The sequence below is a fragment of the Lissotriton vulgaris genome, chromosome 6 (genome assembly GCF_964263255.1).
Source record: "Lissotriton vulgaris chromosome 6, aLisVul1.2, whole genome shotgun sequence".
NCBI lineage: Eukaryota > Metazoa > Chordata > Amphibia > Caudata > Salamandridae > Lissotriton > Lissotriton vulgaris.
The window spans coordinates 1,550,287,510-1,550,307,971 of NC_141694.1; the positions used below are offsets into that span (position 1 = coordinate 1,550,287,510).

At 45.5% G+C, this 20,462-nt stretch overlaps 1 protein-coding gene across 1 annotated transcript in view; it reads left to right on the plus strand.

The window, feature by feature from the left end:
• LOC147709130 (ADP-ribose glycohydrolase MACROD2-like) overlaps positions 1-20,462 on the plus strand; it is a 195,788-nt gene that overhangs the window by 99,733 nt on the left and 75,593 nt on the right. The window lies entirely within an intron of this gene.

Here is a 20,462-nt window from a genome sequence, read left to right on the forward strand (position 1 = left end):
TATCGTGTTTTTTATTGTCACAAAGAACCCCCCCCACCTTACCTTCACTATATCACTGCCCCTCCACCCCCAGGGGCACCTGTACCATCACAATTGTGTATATTTCATGAATGCTCAATAATGCTCGTTTTCCTATAGTGTGAATAAAACATTATAGAGGTATTTTTGTTTATGAGATTTACTCGAATGTTTTTCTAAATAATTTGCTCTCCCTCACTGGGACCCCTCTATTCATAACGAGTACCCCTTGGCAGCCTATCCTTCACCATTCTGGTCTGTGAAGATGATCAGGCATTTCATGCCATGTAGATAAGGTGGATTCTCAATCAGAGCAGCCAGCAGTGTCTGGGGTCCGCTGTGCAGTGGAGGGAGGAAAACTGGCAATTACTGTCCTCCACACTTCCCTCAACCGCCAGGGCTGAAAAATCCCATCTCCAAACAACGAGAGGGAGAAGGGCGTAGGGTAATCGGGCAAATCCTCAGTCTCTGGGTAAAGGTGTTTGTGCTTCTAGGAGGCTGCCAAGAAGACTTAGAGGGATGGAGAAAATCACACCCCGGCCCACCACTTCACTCCACTGACTTTGTTCCAGCTACTGTAGCCCACACAGCTAGTCCAATGTTGCCCACGCTCCAATCTGTTCTCTAAGGAAGCTGTTCAGGCAGGGTGTCGGAGGGCTCCGGCTCTGATTAACAGATCACTCCGGGCCAAGCAGGTGCAGTCTCACTCTGGCTGCCACTCCGGTGCTCATCCCCAGCTTCCAGGGCTGGTCCAACTTGGCAAAGATAAGGTAAGGCTGCAGATAAGCTCCAATCTGAGGTGGGGGTGCCACTCAGGTGGCCGTCAAGGCAGAGTACAGGCATGCCTCACCACGCACCCTCGAGCTTGTTGCTTGCCATGGGTTTCACCTCGCTGCGCAGGGCAGCTACTCTCCCTACTTTAGAGCAGGGTGATTAGGCCCACCAAGTCATTCCTAATCCAGTAGCATCTTCAGTCTCAATCTGTCAGTCAAATTCAGTAAATACTCCATTTGTATAGAAATCTTGCATTCCAGGTTGTAAAGACTAACAATTGTTTGCCAGGTCTGGTAATACAATAGGCCTAGACCCACACATGTGCTTTATATACCTCGCTGCAAAAAAGTTGTTTAGCCAAAGATTCACACCAGTATACATGTTTCCTAGCCAGGCACTTGATTATAAATGAGCCTGCAAAAAACTCCAAGATGGCGATATGTAATTGCATTTCTTACACTGACCAACTTAACATCCAATATCTGTCCCCACCCCCTTCTCCTGATTTGCCCATATCTAAGTCTGCTAAACAGGAAATGATGGTGTCCAAGCCAATCACATAATTTGGAACATTTTCAAAGTAATGCCGTTCCACATCATATGATCCAGCTTCACTGGGAAAGTATTGTAGACGGAGGGAGGGTCTGCATGAATTTGAGGACAGTACAGAGAAGACCAATAAAGGTTATATACCATTTGACACAATCCCTTCGCCATCTACAGTAACAAACTGCATCAACACGTTACTCTCCTTCCCAATGCTTTTTACTCACTCCCATCAAGTTTAACTTTACGCTAACCCTTCCCCTATCCTTTTCCGCAATCCGTAGTCGTAACATGCACCCTTCCTGTAAACCTATCTGCATCACTTTTTAAATTCTCTTTATTGTAACCCTGAGCCTAAATCCAACTCTTATCCTAAATGTAATACAAACAGTAATCAGTCTTAATTAAATTTAATTAATTAATTAAAAGTACCCCATTGACCTCCGTGCTAATAAAAACAAACGACTTAACAACTTTCCCAAACTTTTCTTTGTAATTACTTTTTGAGGGGGGAGTTTCGACTGGTTACTTCCGTTCTTAGTTGTTAATTTAATTCTCTCTACATATGACTGCCTTTAATCGAGTTGAAAGATCTTCCATTATTGCAGAGTCCAGAAATGGGCTACGAAGGCCTGAATCTAAGCTGCCAGAAGACCCGTAATTGTGTCAGCTAGACCACTTTCTGCGAAAAAAGGCAACACTAAAGTAGAGGAGAGATTACCAACCACCCTGCATTAAAATGTCCAGAAAATTGAAGCTTTCCACCATGAAATACCTGGCATTGAAGTATCTGAGATTCAGCATGGATTCCGACCTTTTTCTTTTTCATACATCAAGAAGGTGGTGCTCAAATTGCCTTTGGGGTGCAACTTTTTCAGATGTAACCAGATATGTACAGTTTATTCTAAACTGATTCATCTCACCTCCTGTTTGGTTCTCGTCCTCACTTGGTCACTAATGTGAGCAATTTAGGATCATTATTCAGGGTCCCTGTGACTTTGCTGACAGTGGATTACCTAAGATTAATTAACCTGCAGTTTGTTGGGCGCTGGTTTCTAATTATATGCTTTGTATGTATATAGCCTGGCAGTGGCTATCCATGCATCCCACTTGAACATTTGTTCTGCTCCGCTCATTTATTTATCCATCAAGACCAGCACTGTTTGACGCCTCTTTGACTTAATGGTTAAGTTCGAACACCTGGACTCTTGTGAATTGGAGCTCTAGGAAATAGTAGGGTCAGTTTATTGATTTACTCCTTTCTCATTTGACCACTGTTGAACCTCAGAACAGGTGAACCTCTGCCTGTTTCTTGGGTGTAGAATATCAGTCTGGTGTCCTGAAAGCTCCCTCCTGGATTGATGGTACATGGTGTGACTGACTTCCTCTTTTTGGATGTGCATTGCTTATTGACCCTTGTATATGGTTAAAACGTATCAATTATGTTCCTTTTAGTGCCAAGTCCTAGTCCTTGCCACACTGGACATTCTCTTCACAGTGCCCTTCACTATACACTTTTGCTGCTAGGTGGCATTAGTCTTTTCACCAGCTGTGATTTGTGAATGGCTGTATTAAGATTGCATGGTATGGAACTTTGTGCACACTTGTTTAGGGACCAAAGATTGTCTTTGACTATTTTCCAGACTGTGGATGAATTTATGTTCCGAGCTGCCCCCTCAAGGTTATTTATTTGCCTTTCAGTCCTACTGAAGAGCTGCACTGTTTCTTCCCCTTCATCCTCCAAAACACACGCTGGGTCTTGGATACCCTCTTAATGGAAAAGCTTTAACATTATCTTTTCCTTTTAACTAAGGGCAATATTGGCTGCAGGTTCAAACAGATTTGTGAATCCTTAACAAATATTCAGAGAAGGTTAGAAACTGTACTATGGGGTAATCCATACAACCCTCCCATCCCATTAATTTTCATTGGTTAAAGAAAAACAAAGGGCCCAATCACATAAAAGGGAACATAGCTTAGGGTGCTGAACAAATAACAGACAGACAAACAAAGGTCACAAAAGACAAGCTCCTGCAACTTATGATTTGGGAGTGTAATTGAACGTCCCCTTTGTTCTTGATGCCTAATTTTGATCTGGACTACAGGATCATGAGATAACACTTCCACTGCCTAAATAGAGTCTCAGTACAGTTGTGTCCCACGATTCATCGGTTCTCACACCTTTGGTGGTTGGAGTTAAGGGACTTTAATGGTAAAATGTCTTTGTGGCACTAACGTCCACTCGGGGGAAGGGTTGAACCTCTGGAGGAAAAGGATAAAATAGCAAAAGATTCCATCCAGCCGTGGATTTTAAGTGTCCAATGAACACACCTCGAAATGGGATATAAAAAAGCATTAAATGATTACAATACTAAACGTCAGTTACCTGGACCTGCTGAGTTTTGCAAATGGGCTTTTCTTAAGGGCATCGGTTTTCTGGCTTGAGTGCTTCATGGATTCATGACCTTCTCTAAAAACCTTAAATCTGTTGTGAAAAGGATTACTTGGTGGGGGTGGGACTACCTACTTAACAATCATTAGAGCTTAAATAACTAGGCAAATCAAATAAGTTATCACCTCCAGTGAAGCTAGTAAGTGTCCTCTGAATAACCTGTACATTCATTGAGGAGACCTATTGCCAGGTGGGGCTTCAGCCTTGTTCTGTCTCTGATGTACAAGGCCTACTAACCAGTGGTTTCACAAGACCTAAAACCTCTTTCATTCCCATTACCGCAGCTAGGAGCAGATGAGAGCTGAAAGCCTCTTGTGTTTCTGTACTGTACTCTGTTTTCCACTAGGACAATGTGGTACTTCTGGCTCACTCGTGCATAGTATAAACTAGACTGGGAAGGGGAGCCAATGGTGTTTTATCAAGATCAGGGTGATGTTGCCATATTTCTTTGAGCACTTTGAGGCATGCTGCAGCTTGTAGGATTCCCAGTTGTGGGACCAGTGTGAATTGTGGGAGGCCATGAAGCAGGGGCATTACCACCACCTAGCTGCGCAAGTGCGGGACCTGAACAGCACTTTCTGATGTCACTTTCTTGGAGAAATTGCTTCATTTCTTCAGTAGTAAGAGCTGGTACCGATCCTTCTTGGTTTTCTGGGTGATGTGTTCCTTGAGGGTGAAGTCGATGTCCAGGATTAATTCATGTGGCTAAGCATTGAGTAAAATTTGATGTTCGATCTGTCAAGGTTCATGTCTTTGAACCACTTTTGGACTTGTTGTTCAGTAGTTGCTAGATATCGAGGTCTGGATTGGGTGCAGGCAGTGTTTGAGGAGTTAACTGTCTGCAGCGGAGGGGAGTTCGAAGTAGAATTGTGTTGTTGGCATACTTGTTATTGTGATGAGGTTAATGATGATTAGAGTGCCAAGGGATTCCATGTGGAGGTTGAAGATGAGGGAGACGAGGACGCTCCCAGGGGGACTCCACAGGTGGTAGATATCTTCTGGTACCTGAAGGTGCCCAGGTGAACCAACTCCTGTTGCTTATATGAGAGGAAAACTAGTGAACGTCGTTGCCAGCGCATCCCATTTGTGACTTCAGTGTGAATGTGGTTTGGATGACTGAAAGTGGCCTAGAGGTCTAGCAGTATCCAGAGGCAGAGTCACCTTTATCTAGGATGGCCTAATCTAAAAAAAAATCATATAGCTGTCTACATGGTGCATTGTGATATGAAGGTGGATTGTTAATCATGCAGATGATGGTTAGCACGGATGTGATGTTGGAGTTGTGTGTAGACTGATTTTTCAATGATCTTGCTGATGAAGTGATGCGCCGTTAGTTTACTTACAAAAATCATTATAGATCTCTCCCATCCCCCAGTCAACTATGAATTAATATAGTACTCAAAATAAACACACAGCTGCATCAGGTGTATCTCTCTTGATCTTAAACATTTACCTTTGTGTATCATACGTGAACCTAATTAACGTGCATATCATAAGGACAACCTTCTGTCACAGAAACCAGTGCGAACTGATCAATTAAATGCAAGTAAAATCTTCATTATACCTTATTGCAACTAACTAATCACCCCATTGTTTGATAGTCACTGCTTTTTATAGAAAGTTCATCCACAGAATGCATCTGTACTGTACCCCTTAGAGTAAAGGAAGATATAGTTTTTTCCAAGTCTAGTTTTCGCAGCAGTCATGAACAGATGTTCCTGAGACATTGCTCTGATTTTAAAAAAAAACAAATTGGGTGCAAAAAAACAGGTTGATGCCTCACAGATGCAGTAAAAGAGTTTCCAACTCAAACGTTTGTACTCCAGTGGCGGCTCTTCCATTAAGGCGGAGGAGCTTCGCCCCACTGCTAAAAATGGAAAATAAAATAACGTATAGTTATCGTTTTATTTTTCCTATTGCAGTCAGTGGCGGGGTGGTGCTGGCCAGCGTAGGGGGAGGAGTGGTTTGCACTCCCTAAGTGGGCATGACTGTTTCGCCGGCCAACATTCATGCGCACTTTGCTTGTTCCCCACCAGGCTGCATCACACAGTCTGATAAGGAACACGAACAGGCTCCCTGTCTCCGTCTGTGCGCTGAACCACGGTATTCAGACCAGTCACAATGCTGATTGTTGGCAAGGGTGTGCAACAGTTGGAGGGAAGTGTTTTTGTTATATCCTGTTTTTTGTGGTCCAGTACGCTTTCCTGTAATCTTGTTGTTCATGTTTTCTGCAGTGTGCTATTTAAACTGGAATGAGAGTGTAAAGCTGGTGGGATCTTCTGATGATGATAATGATGACGGGCTTCGCATGGGCCAACAGCTCCCGGTGGGGGCTACACCTTTGCCTAAAACTTGTAACACCTGAATAAAAACCAATAAAACTTGCATTCATCCACGATCCTTCTTTTTTTAATGGTCATCTGCACACACAGATGCAAGAGCAGTTGCGGTTATGCAAAGCGGATCTTAAACAGATTTTAGAATAAGTTTCCAGTCCTTTATGTGTTCAATCGGTAAGCACTGGTTTGGAAAAGGACACAAGAGTAAGGAACTCACAATAAAGATCACTTTATTCTTTCTTCGCTTTTTCTTTTAGACAGGCTGAGCAATAAAGTGTAAAGAACTAAATGTGAATGAATATAGTTAAAGCACAAATGGGGAAACGTGTTCGTAATTCTAAAAAGAAAATGAAAGTCTATGCAACCATATCACATGCTTCCTTGAAGAAAAGATCATGAATATCCAAAAAGACCATCACGGACGCTATCTCTTCGACGCATGCCACTTCAGAGCACGAATATGATACCACCAAAAACTCTATCTGCTCATTCAAACAGATATCTCTGGATCAAACTCGTGAAGCAATCTTAACATGCAAATTTGGATCTCCCTTAGATGCCTGTCCCCCTACTATTCTTCACCAGATCATTGGCACAGTCAACCCAACTATAAACCAGATTGTCAACTCCTCCTTAAGCTCAGGGACCGTGCCAGAAGATTGGAAGTTAGTGATAGTGAAACCCTCAAAAAAGAAGCCAAATAATGACCCATCGGTCCTCTCCAATCTACGTCCCATGTCACTCCTTCCTTCATTAGGAAAAATTACTGAAAAATGTGTGCATAAAGAGCTAACTAAATTCATTGAGGCCACAGACATCCTCCATTCCCAACAATCCGGTTTTCGCCCTTAACATTACACTGAGTCTGCACTCCTGGAAATCATAGACTTTCTTGAAATGATTGCTGACCGAGGTAGGAAGGCTGTGCTAATCCTACTCGACCTATCGGCCGCATTTGATACCATATCACACAGCATCCTCCTTTCCAGACTCAAATCCTGCGGCATCTCACACACTGCCTTGGAATGGCTCAAATCCTTCCTTTCCATGCGCAGATAAGCTGTGTTCCTAGGAACCTTCTTAATGGTGGAACGCACCATCACAACAGGAGTACCACAGGGCTCTTCATTAAGCCCTCTGTTGTTTAATGTTTACATGACTCCACTCATTTCACTAATAACATAATTTGGGAACGAAGTTAAGTCCTACGCAGATGATACCCAAATGATCCTATCTTTAGATCAAAACTCTAAGGAGGCCGAACTCAACTTTAAAATATGCTTCACCAAGGTCCTCCAGTGGATGAAGGATAACCACCTCAAGTGCAACACTGAACAAACTGAGATCTTACCTATATGTAAAGAAGTCTCTTTCTCGCCAGAGAAATGGTGGCCAGAGAGTAAGTCACCCCATCTGATATGGTAATGGTGGCAAGAAACCTAGGAGTGCAGTTCGACTCCACCCTCAGTTTCAAACCACATGCGCTGAAGGTAGCAGGGACCTGTTTCAGCCTTATAAAATCTTTAAAAAAAAATCTTCGATCTTCTCCCACTCGCGGCAAGGAAATCAGTAGCAGTTGCACTGATACTAGCACGCCTAGACTACTGCAACAGTCTTCTAACAGGAGCCAATAAACAAATATTAAATAGACTCCAAGTAGTTCAACATGCAGCAGCAAGGCTGGTTTTAAAACTTCCACGATGGTCCTCCGCTTCTACAGCTCTGAAAACCCTTCACTGGCTCCCACTACACAAGAGAATACTCTTCAAGATTCTCCATATCATCTTCAGAGCCTCACTTACAGGGCCGGACAGGCCATAGAAGGCACCGGGAGTTTCCCCGGTAGGCTGCTAGTGTGGAGGCCGGTTTTGGGCCCCTGGGGATCCGTTTTTGTTACTAGGGGTCGGCAATATCGGCCACCGGTAACAAAATCTGCTGAAACCGGTCCTTGCAAACTGCTTGGCTGCACTCCCCCCTCACCCATGCGGGGGTTTCTGTTCCCAGTCCAGCCTTGCTCACTTAAACTGGGGCCAAAATACCTTGCATCAAGATTCACCCCCTACAGCACAACTAGAACCCTCAGGTCATCATCAGCCAACCTACTTAAACCTCCCAGTTTCAGATGCAAAACTAGGGGAGGAAAAACAATAACAGCATTAGGCACCAGAGCCTGGAACCTACTGCCACCGCATCTGAGGACGCATAAATCTCAAGCGCAATATATTCAAATATCAATTCAAATAAGCTTTATTCGATTTATCAATAAATCATAAAAGCATACAAATACAATTTATACAGATAATTTAGGAACAGTTTTCATGAAAAAAGTTGCAAAAAAGAAGATAAAACATTTCTCCAAAAGTTAAAATCTACGGCAGTCATATGGATGAAGGGCCTCGATTTACACTAATCAGTCAAATATTAGCATGTGTTAGTTAACTCATTGAGTTTCTAAATTTCAGCACTGACATTAAAAAGCGAGAAACAGCAAAGATGACATCCACGTCTTCTAAAAGCAATAATTTTAAATATGCAGGTTTGCATGTTCTTATCCCCCAGCGTTTAAGTAAGGGTAGAAGAAATAATTTCCTCGGGCTGGTATATAGATTACAAAAGAACATGATGTGTATGTTACTTTGTGTTGAGTGGTCGTCGCATGGACATATTAATTTCAATGAGGCCCAGTCATTCTGTTTCGGCAAAGTGACCAAGCGGAAGAAAATCCCTAGGCGCAGCCTAGTTAAAAGAATGCGAGCGTAGGGTGCTTTTTCAATCCCAAGATAAAGTTGTAGGCCTTCGCTAGGGGTAATTTGCTGATAGCTCAGGGTTGTGTCTTTAAGTTTCTCAGTGTCCCATCTAACACTTTCTAAGTGTATGGATAATAGTTTTTTGAGGGCCGGTCTAGTCAAGGTTTGCAGGGTCTCTGGTTCATCGTAAAATTCAGAGTGTCCGATGTTAGAAAACATCGTTTGTACGTATCGCAGCCACTTGACTTTTGCTACACCGTCCAAGGCCATGCAGTCTTTTATGAGGTTTCTATTCAATTTGCACTCCTCTGTGGTCCAAATCTTATGCCAGAGCAAACAGGGTGATATTTTTATGATGTCGCTAAGGTATTTAACTCCGGTCTCAATGTGAGTCATAAAAGTCGACGTGGTTTTTGACACACCTAGTAAGTAGCAAATTAAAATGTTCTCGCAAGTTTGTAATGAGGCCACGTTCTCGAAACCCCAGAGACCTGCGCCATATGTGACCGTAGCTATACACTTTGCCCGGTAGATCTGTAACATTTCTTGAATGGGTTTACCGCCAATTTTGGCTGCGAAGGTTCTTAAAGCACCTATGGCACGGGTGAAGGCGAGTTTCCTAGCTGACACTGCGTGTTTCCACCTTCCCCACCTGTCAAACACAATGCCCAAATAGCAAAAAGTGTCTGTAATGGCAATCTTTTGCTGATCTAAGTATATTGAGCATGATGGTCTGTTATTCTTTTGGGAGCAGGGCATGGAGAAAGTTTTAGAGATGTTCACCTTTAAATTTCTTTTGCCCATGTAGGATGAAAATTCATTTACTGCTCTCTGCAAACCTACTTTTGTCCTAGACATGATTGCCGCGTCATCGGCATATAAAAGAATGGGTACAGGCCTGCCATTAACAGCCGGATAATCGCTTGACAGAGTTATTAAGCTCTCAGCGATAGAGTTTATGTAAAATGTGAAGAGCAAGGGCGCAAGTATGCAGCCTTGCCTCACCCCTCTGTTTATGGCGAATTTTTGTGAACATTGCCCCTGGGTCCCAAATCTTACTCTGGCCCCTGCTTCTCTATATAGTTCTTTAATAAATGTGAGGATAGTTGAGTCCACCCCGATGTCTTCCAATGTCGACCAGAGCAGCGCGTGGTCCACGCAATCGAATGCGGAGCTGAGGTCGACAAAGGTAACAAAAAGATCCCCTTTTTTGGCCTGCGTGTATTTAGAGACTAATAGGGACAAGTTTAGGCTTTGCTCCAATGTCCCTAGTCCCTTTCGGAACCCATATTGGAACTCCGAGATAACCTTCTTCTCTTCTTCCCAGTGTTGTTTCCTCTTAAGGACAATCCTGCCAGCAACTTTCATGAGTCCGTCCAATAGCGAAATTGGACGGTAGCAAGCAGGGTCGTCCCTATTCCCTTTTTTAAATATGGGAACTACAATTGCGTCCGACCAGGTGGTAATAAAGCCGCATTTATTTCCCATATTTAATACATTGGTTAACAAGGGAACCCAGAAGTCCGGTTCTGATTTATATAGATCCACTGGGGTGTGGTCGGGGCCGGGGGCTTTACCTAAAGGACTTTCTCTAAGGGCATCTTCCACTTCTAATGTGGTAAAGGCCAGTTCAATAGGGTAAGGAGGTGCTGGAGAGACAGTTAGGTGGTTATCCTGAGTTATGCTATCTGTGGGTGAAGTCACCTTGCATGGGTTCGGGGCATTACCCTGTGTGTTGTTGGAGTAAAGATTACTATAATGTTCTACCCAGAGCTCAGCCGTTATGATCTTATGACTTTCCAGAAGGCATTGCTGTCCTTGTTCATGGCGGCTTCCCCCAAAGCTTCCCAGGCCTCCTGCTTCAATGTCGCCCTCCGCTGTTTAATAGCCAGCTTATAATCGTGTCTCGCTGGACGAATTTGAACCCTATCTTTTGGGTCGGCAGACAGAGCTTTCTTTAGGATTTTCAGTGTAGATGTGCATCTAGAGTCAAACCACCCACAAGTATGCCTCCCATTGTCTTTGCAGCTCCTAGTCAGTGCATTTTTTATATGGCGCTGAATGTTAGAAAAAGCAACCATGATGCTCTTTGGGTCAGTATCTTCCTCTAAGCAAGCAAGTATGTCCGTGGAGCAAGAGGATAGCAAGTTTTGAAAGAAGGATGTTGGGTTCATTTTCTCCCATTTAATTACATACCCATTGGTCTTAGTTAGGGAAACCTCAAATGGGTATAGAGCTCTACTAGGTTCCTTTACTTTGCCCTCCATGAGATTTACCCCGAAGGTGAGGGGATAGTGATCGCTCATGGGGTCATCCCCAGTTTCCCAGAAGGTTATAAAGTCAGGATAGGTGGGTGATATCAAGGCAAAATCGATTGTGGATTTACAACCTCTTCCATTATACGTTGGGGCAAAGGGAACAGGGGGGGAGCATGCCTGGTTGACAAAAGTGAGGTCAAAGGTAAATATAACATTGTTAAGAAGGGACCCCATATTGGTGTGAGAGAAGTGCAGAGGACCGTCCTCCCCGTGATCCGAAAGGCCGCACAAACCTAACTCGGAAGACGGACAGACGGAACAATTGAAATCACCCACCCACAACACTATGTGATCCCCCGAACCTTGATCTCTCAGTTTGTGAATGTTATGGATCATAATATTCAAGTTTGATTCCACTTCACTAATTGGCAAATTATTATAAAAATTCACAAGAATCACCTTTTGCGAAGTGCCCCATTTGAGTAGTATGATTTGGAAGTACTGATTGGATTGGAAGTCGCAGACTTTTACATCCCCTATGTTCGAGATATATACACAAGCCCCCCTTGTTGCGACCCTGGGCTGATGGCACAGCTGGGGAATTGAAGGTTTGGTAACCCAACATGTGCGCTTCCTCTATAAGCCAGGTTTCTTGTAGGCATAGGATGCCATACTTCTGCACAATCTCTAACCAAGGTTTGTGGGTGATCTTACTACCGAGTAGGGGTGGGCGGAAAATCCGTTCCGCTCGCGGATTTTGCGGATTTTCGGGAAATCCGCAATCCGCGAGATTTGCGAATCTCCCGCAAAATCCGCAAATCCGCGAGCAGCGGATTTTGCTCGCACTGCTCGCACTGTTCGCGTGAGTTCGCGTGAGTTCGCGCCCCGCGAATAAGTGCAAAATTGCAGAAATACGATCCTAGCAAAACTGAAAGTAACTACTTACCAGGTTCAAAAGTTCAGGCTCATCATTAGTAGCCATTTCCTGTAGTGCTTCCTGAGGAGCCCCTCCAGAGTTCAGTTGCCAGTTGAAACTATTATGTGACCCTGCTCTGAACCTCAGAATAGTTACACATATGCCACAAAGGTCCTGAATTACAGCTAAGGGAGACAAGCAGGAGCCAGGCTGGAAGTTAAAATCCATTAATCAGCCCCTAATTCATTATTGTCAGTTGGGGCAGGGCAGGTGTTGTAACTAATTTTGCAACAATGAAAGCACTTAGCAAGTGCAAAAGATCACTAATCAGGGCGCACTAAGGAAGCAGGTGCCAGCTAAAAAAATATTCTGTGACACATTAATCAGCCCCAAATTAATTCAGGTCACTTGAGGCAGGGAAGGTGTGCTTTGCTTTGCCGAAAATAATGTACACTGGACAACCAGAGGGTGTGGTGATGAAACAGAGGGTGGCATGGGTGGGCCAGAGGGTGGCATGAGTAGTCAGAGAGTGGCAGTGGTGACAGAGAGTGGCAGTGATGAAGAAGAGTGTCCCAAACAGGCTGGACACGTAGAAACAACAAGTTCGCGAAACTTGCGACCCGACAGGTAAGTTCGCAATTTGCGAAAGTGTACAAAACCCTCGCGAACTGGCAGAAACACGGGCGAACACACAAAAAAAAAAAATCCGCAAATTCGCGGGAATTCGCGGATTTTGCGGATTGCGAATCCGCAAATCCGCAAAATTCGCGAACGCGAGATCCGCAAAATTCGCTCATGCCTACTACCGAGGCCTGCTACATTCCAAGAAAGGAGAGAGTGCATTGGGTTTTTTGTTTCCTGTGGGTGATGCCCTACATTCCCCGCTGTGCCTGTCCGAACTTGCGAGGGTGCAAGGTCTGCCTGTAGATTGGCCTGTGCGGTAAGGGCGGGCTGTTCCGGGGGGTTAAAGTCAATCCCAATGTGGCTTGGAACTTGGGGTATGGGCATTAGTTTTTCACTTGGGACAGTCTCCATTAGGGGAATTTGGGCATTGGTAAGGATTGGAGCGACACTGATTCCCAGTCAATCCACCTGATCCAGGCACTCCAACCTGTTCATAGTGGGCGCTCCTTCCCACCAGTTGTTAATGGGTTGCCAGCCATCCCCATGTCCTTTCCATCTACGATTGTGGGCTATTGACCAAGCCCCAGGTGGCTCAACAGTCTGTTTTGGAGGATAGAAAAAAGTGAGGGGTCTGGTGACAATAGATTGGTCGGTATCCTGTGAGTCCCATATAGTGATGTGTTGGGCTGTGTGGGGGTCTGCAAATGAAACCACTATGCAGTCTCCAGGTATGGATTTATAGGTACGACCCACCCATGGCACTCTCCTAACCATTAGAACCCTAGTCCTGACAGTATTGGGAAGCTGTCTATTGATGTTGAGCCAGTGAATCACCTTATTCTTTAAGGACCACTGGGTCTCCATGGAATGCGGGTCAAGTGGTGGTACACCAGCCAGTATAACGACATAGGGCCCGGCGTCAGGAGGGAGATCAATGTAGCCCCCACGAAAGTTCTGGTGACCATGGTACTGGTTGGTTATGTGCGCAGTAGAGGGGATATTAGTCTTATTGGGCTTGTGAGCAGCCTTAGGGATAGGGTTGGGTAAGGTCTGGTTCTTGGGGCCTTTTGCCACTGGTGTTGGGAGTTTTGGTATTAGGGGAAAGGGAACGTTTGGCTTAGATCGGGGTTTGGGTATTGGGGTCGGTTTTGGTGGGGGTAAGGGCAAGACCGGGGGCAGCATTTCAGGGGCAAGGGAACTAACGTTAGTTTCTGGAGCCGGGTGAATACCATCGTCATCATCCTGAGGAGTACCCTCAGCAATATGAGGATAAGTTGTTTCCAGTTGTTTTAGGCTAAGGGTGGCCAGGGAGACTAAGGTCTTATCCATCTCGAGAAGATTGTTCTCGATACGTGAGAGTCTGAGTTCCAAAGGTGACAGTAATTGTTTTAATGTGACCCAGACAGTCTTGAGGAAATCTTCGTCGTCATCCCCCTTATCTCTATCCCTCCCTGTCTCACTTTGCCCTCTTTGGATTTCTCACCGTGTATGAGGAGAGGCCCTTGAATAGGGTCAAGGACCACGTTAGGATTACTATGTTCCCTGTCCCCCCCTATTAGGTGGTTATCCAAGTTTGGCGCTTGTATGGTCTCCCCCGTAATGGGTAGTGTTCGCCTATTGTTGAAGAACTGCAACCTTGCAATTTTTGCTTTTTTGCGGGCATAAGCAGATCTTGCATTGTTTTTCTTTTTTAGAGTTGGGCCATCTTTGTTTTTAATTTTATTTTTTGCTACAGGGGGAGAAAGGTCAGGGGGGTCAGGACTGTCCGGCAAGGTAATGGCAGTTCCAGGTCCAGTGGGCGCGATTCCCTCGAAAGTTTTAGGGGGCACAATAGTTAAAATGGGTATAGACTCTAAAGGAAGGGAAAGAGGTGGGGGAGCATGGTGAACGTCGGCATGAATTATGAGTGGGGGAGGGCAGGAGGCATGTTGTGGAGATGCAGCAGACGCGATTTTCCCTAGGGAGGATTTTTTAGAATTGGCAAAGGTCTGAGAGAGCCTACGTGCCGCATCAAGCTCGAGTGACACCCTCTTCTGCATTTTGGAAATTTCAGCATCAATTGCTAAATTAGTCTTCACAAGGAAATCATCCAGTGTCCCGCTGGGCTTACTCAGCCCCATAGCAGTTTTACTGCGACTTCCCTGTGTAGTCTTTATGTATTTGAATTGCAGTACCCACAATGTACTTACTGCAGGAAAAGGAACAAGTCAGATAACAAGAACCAAGGGGGGTGGGCCAGGCCAGTCCTCTATGTCCTCGAACGGCCTCAAACGGTCCCGCCCTTGTCCCGGGCTTCTCCCGGCGAGCTCCCGCGCAGCGGTATTCACACGTTAATTTATAGCTCTTACGGTGATCACCCGGTCGTTGGGGGCGGGGCGGGGAGGGAGAGCAGCCCAGGTGGAACGGGCGGGGTTACTGGGACTCCTGGGAAATGTAGTCCCAGACCTCTTGCTCGCAGCCCTCAGCCCCTGTCTTACCCCAGCAGCAGCTAACAGCCCACGAAGGAGAGCGCCCCTCTGCGAAGCGGGACCCGCGCAGCGGGTTCCGCGAGGCGTTGGCGGAGATGCAAGGAATCCACGGGCAATCCAAACAGCAAGGCAGGTTTGTCAAGGTGTCCCACGAAGTGCAGGGCAAGCCGGTATTTGATCACCCGGTCGTTGGGGGCGGGGAGGGAGAGCAGCCCAGGTGGAACGGGCGGGGTTACTGCGACTCCTGGGAAATGTAGTCCCAGCCCTCTTGCTCGCAGCCCTCAGCCCCTGTCTTACCCCAGCAGCAGCTAACAGCCCACGAAGGAGAGCGCCCCTCTGCGAAGCGGGACCCATGCAGCGGGTTCCGCGAGGCGTTGGTGGAGATGCAAGGAATCCACGGGCAATCCAAACAGCAAGGCAGGTTTGTCAAGCGCAATATAGGAAAGAACTAAAAACTTGGATTTTCGGAGCCCCAGACGAACTTTGCCTCTCTCTCATCTAAGAACTTTGAGTAGCCGCTCACCTCCATACCAGCGCCAGGATGCTCCTTTCGGAGTGACAGTCAGCGCTCTACAAATACCTATTTTCATTTCATAATCGGATGCCTACATCTGAAAAGGGGAAGACCACTTTGCGTACGGGTATTAGGCAGGGGTGCATGAAAGGATGGTGAAGGATAAACAAGGCAAAAGTGCACAAAAGATGGTTCCAAGTAGTGAGGTACCACAAATGAGTCTGTCAGTGTGCAGCCACACCGGTCACGTAAGACCCTTTTTTCGGTAACCTTGCAGCACACGTCTCAAACCAAGCAATCCTGCCAAAACCTAGTGTGGTGGCTAAGTAACACCAACTTGGCAACTAAATATCATAATTGTTTTTTTTTTTAGTTGCAACCGTAAATGACAGCACCTCAGCTGCACTTGTGAATTTCCAGGATATACATCTGCAGTCTCAAATTGTTTTCTGTTTATATGTTGTTTTGGAGTTTTAATCATGAAACGAATAAGAAAAACAATAATCTAACATAACACACGCAAGAAAACTTTACAGATAGTAGAGCCATCCAGTATCCAGTGTGTGATACGAATGCATCTTTCAGAAGCGTGATTAAACAATCTCCCGTATGTGCCCAGGAATGTGCTCCAGTAGACAGAGGGGACAAACCTGGTTACCGCAGAAAACGGGTGATGTAAGAGTGTGGGTGGTCACCATGATGCCCGGGTGGGCTTACTCTCCTCAATGACGCTTTTCATAGTACCTAAACATATATGCAAATACGTTGGATAATTATAGGCGCCTTCATGCCATGATTGTGGCACACTACGTACGCCTACTGCAGGAAATTTGGAGAGTTATCTTTTTTATTTTGCCCCTACTCACCTTGAATTTTAATGAGAAGAGAGCAGTGTCTAGTAGCAGTGCAGACACAGCTGTGCCTTTGTGAGTGCTTACGAGAAAGAATTCTCTTAAAAAAGCTTAACATTTCGTTTCTTTGTTTGACATATTTGCCACCACGAATCAAAAAAAAAATGCTAAATACAAAACCCAATGACGTAGAAAACATTCAAAATCTAAAAATGGTGACACTCTTTATAAACATACAGGCAGTATATTAAAAAGTTTCAAATTTGACATACATAAAAATTCATCAGTATCTATACATTTGACGTGTACTTATCAAGTAGGCCTACATTAATATTCTGTACTGCTTGGGACATGTTTTGGTATGCTTGTTCACCAGCATCTCTCTTCACTGTTCGGTGTTGTCACATAGTGGGTCAAACCCGACCAGGGGAAATTCAGTGTCACCCTGGGCTGTTAAGTGGTACTTCCCCGGTTTTGTCCAATGAAAAACCGCATTCTTCTTTACAGCAACACGCACCCCTATGTTCTGAAATGCTCGTTTTGGAGGGGCATTTGATTGCATGTCAGGACTTTCTGAGTAGGTATTCCAGTTCTTTCTCACAACAACACCTGGAGTCTGCACATTGTTGTTGAATAAAGACAACAAAGAACGTGTCCCGAGACCAAGGAGATGAGTAGGCACATTTGTGATACAATGAGGGAGACAAATAACCAGCATTAAAGGCCAAACCCCCATGAGTTCCCAAGGAGCCAATGGCGTAGCTAGGGGGGGGGCGAGGGGGGCGGTCCGCCCCAGGCGGCACTATTTTTGGGGCGGCAGCTGCCTTATACTAGTGGCCAGCCCAGGATTCACTTAGGCACATTGTCGAGCAGCACAGTGCACTGCACACCTCACGTGTATCTAAGTGCACGCGCACCTGGTCCCAGGGGCCAGGCCGTCAATATTGTAGCGGGCAAAAGTGCTACCATTGAAGGCCCTGGGCATTTTGGGCCAGAAGTGATGCGCAGGCGCACGCTCGCGCCCCACCACTACGCACTCTTGGAGTGCCGGGTATTTTCTGCAGACAGTCCAGCTACATTAAGAACACCAGTCTCACTTAGTTTGAGACCGACCACCACCGCTCCAAGCCGCCTGCATAAGGAGATCCTCCTAGGTAAGCTTTAGTTATGATAGGACTGCACTTGTTCATTCGGATTCTCTCAGGCGTTCCGATGCCCGACATTGAATCCAGTGCTCCCAAAAAGTCAAATATCCTCCTATGTTCGCCGCCCCGTCCGTCTCTTTGCTCTCGTCTCCGTCCTCGTGTGCTCTGTTATGCGTGGCTCACTCCCAGCGCCACAATAAGCACAAATTCAGTTAATTACATTTTGTGGACCAGCAAGTACACCAAACGTGTCTCAGTGGAAACCGGAAGCACTCCCACAGCCACAGACGAAAACCGACAGCTGTAAAAATAGAACAGGGAAAGAAAGAAGGAATGTTGGAAGAAAAGGGTGAAAAAAAAAGGAAGTAGGGATGATGGAGTAGGAGGATGAATGGATATGTGGATGAATGAGTGGGTGAAAGAAATGAATGATGATGGATGGACACATGCAAGTATAGTAAAGTAAAGGGATGGGTGAGTGCATGAATGGATAGGTGGATGGGCAAGTGAAAGGATGGCAGAACAAATGGATGAATCGTTGAGTAAATGAATAGGTGGAGGGACAGCTGAAAGGAGGATAGAGTAAAGGGATGGATGAGTGGGCGAAAGATCTGTGAATGGAAGTCGTAGTGGATGGATGATGAATGGATGGCAGGGTGAATAGAAGGGTGGCAAAGTGAATGAATGTATGAATGGATGGCAGATTGAATGGATGGCAAAGTAAATGGATGGATGTGTGGCAGCGTGAATGGATTAAAGGCAAAGTGACTGTATCCATGATTGGATAGCAGAGTGGATGGATTGATGAATGAATGGTAGGATGGATGGCAAAGTGGATAAATGGATGAATGGATGAGCGGATGGATGGCAGAATGGATGGCAGAGGGGATTGATGGATGGCAGAGTGGATGAATGGGTGGTTGAATAGCAGAGTGGGTGGATTGATGGATAAATGAATGAATGGCAGAGTGAATGGGTGGTTGAATGGATAGATAGAAGAGTTGATGAATGGATGGGTGACAGAGTGGATGGCTGGTGAATGGGTGGCAGAGTGGACGGCAGAGAGGGTGAATGACAGAGTGGATTGATGGATGGATGGTAGAGAGGATAGGAGGATGGATGGATGGCGGAGTAGGCTGATGGATGGCTGAGTGGATGAATGGAAGAGTTAATGAATTTGAAGAAAGGATGTCAGTTGATCGATGAATGGCAGAGGTGATGGTAAGATAACAGAGTGGAGGATGGATGGCAGAGTAAATAGATCAATGGGTGGCAGAGTGGATGATTGGTTTTTAGACTATGGATGGGCATATGGATGACATAATAGATGGATGGCAAATTGGATAGATGGCTAGATAGATAAATGGATAGAATGGGGAAATATTGAATGCTGGATGAAAGAATGAATGGATGACAGAATCTAAAGGTGAAATAGTGGATGCCAGTAGGTGGATGGAAGGGTAAAAGAATGAATAGATAGATGCATGGATGTCAGAGAAAATGAAGCTGTTCTATTGCTATAGCTTTGACCATGTTTCTAAGTACTGTCGTTGTTTGGTAGAGTGTGGGTGTACAGTGTGACCTATGTGGGAGTTGTTTTGGTGGTGTGCTTGATGTCTAGCGGGTGGTTTTACTGCTGTGGTCTTGTAGCAGCAGTTCAGTATGGAGAGGTGTAAGAGGAGGAAGGGATACATTTACTTATGCGTTTATCTGACATTTTAGTGCTGGTGGGCCTTCATCAACTTAGACTTGACCTTCGAGGTTTGCTCTATGCTCACGCTGCAGTTTCACACCCTTCCTTATGCATTGGAGTAGAGAGTGGCGTCATAACTTAAACCCTGCCAATCCACCCCTGCTGCTCGCCGAAATGTTTCCCCAGATCCACCCTCCCCGCCGCTACCTGCCATGGGCGGCAATCTGGGGGATAGCCCCGGGCGCCAGAAGCTCTAGCTACGCCACTGCAAGGAGCCCTACTACCTCATGGATTCGGTTCATACATGGAACAAATATTGGTTCCCCGAGTATGAATGACAACTAAATGGTACTAAACGGTGTTATGATTCATTTGACACACGGATTGGGTGAATTTTACAGGTGTTCTTATCTTAAGTGCATCCCTCCAGTGTTTTTTTTGCTGATGCGTCTCTAATGTTAAATACTTTCACGAGCAAAAGCATTTTTCTTTCAAATCAGGAGGACACACACTTTCTACTGCACAGGTGCTGACTTTGCTCTCATGCACAGGTGTGCACAAGCTGCTTCCCCTTCTGTAATACCAAAATGTCTATTGCATTTCCTGGACAATCTGTATAAAGTGCCCCATTGTCCTATACAGTTGATCTGCTCAATGCTAGAGTGGTCTGATGAATACACAGATGTTGGTCTCAGCACCAGCTCACCAGTAATTCATACATTCCCATCGCACACATGCAGGGCTTGAGTCGGGGCTACACGCAGGTACCTGGCATTCCCCCCACTCTTTTCACAGGGTGGGCGCCGTCCCCCCCAGCCAAGAAGCTGGGCCCCACAGAAATAAGCTGAACGTGTACAGGTGTAATTTTCAGACATGTGGACACGTTCAGCACGTGACGTCATGAGGTCATTTGCATATAGTCAGTCCCCCCACTTCTTTTTATAGGACTTGTGCCCTGCACACATGCAATACTTCTACACTATAGTCCATTGTAAAGTCACGTCCTTCGAAGCTGCCTTGGACTCCTGGATTCCGGTACCCATTTAGCTCCATACCTCCATAAATTATGGAAGGAAGATCTAGCCTTTAGATAGCAGCCTGAGGACAATACTATGCA